Below are 239 nucleotides of genomic sequence, written 5' to 3'. Positions count from 1 at the left end.
GTTGCTGTTTCCCATTCGAGCAGAGGACTATGATCTATGAGTCTACTCCTAAATAAATAACCCTTTATTATACTCGATTCTGAGCTAGTGTGGGATTTCTTGTTAGCATCCATCTTCAATCATCCTGTCAACTTCTGTTTCAAATGATCATGATAAGAAGTTGAAAGGGTTTCCAAAGTATTAATCAGCATACAGGGATCCATGGGACATGAGAGTCTCCCCAATGTCCATCCACAGGG

Source organism: Microtus ochrogaster, unplaced genomic scaffold, assembly GCF_000317375.1.
Source record: "Microtus ochrogaster isolate Prairie Vole_2 unplaced genomic scaffold, MicOch1.0 UNK1, whole genome shotgun sequence".
In the NCBI taxonomy this organism is placed as follows: domain Eukaryota; kingdom Metazoa; phylum Chordata; class Mammalia; order Rodentia; family Cricetidae; genus Microtus; species Microtus ochrogaster.
The sequence above is the reverse complement of the archived record's forward strand: the minus strand, read 5'-3'. Positions refer to the sequence as shown.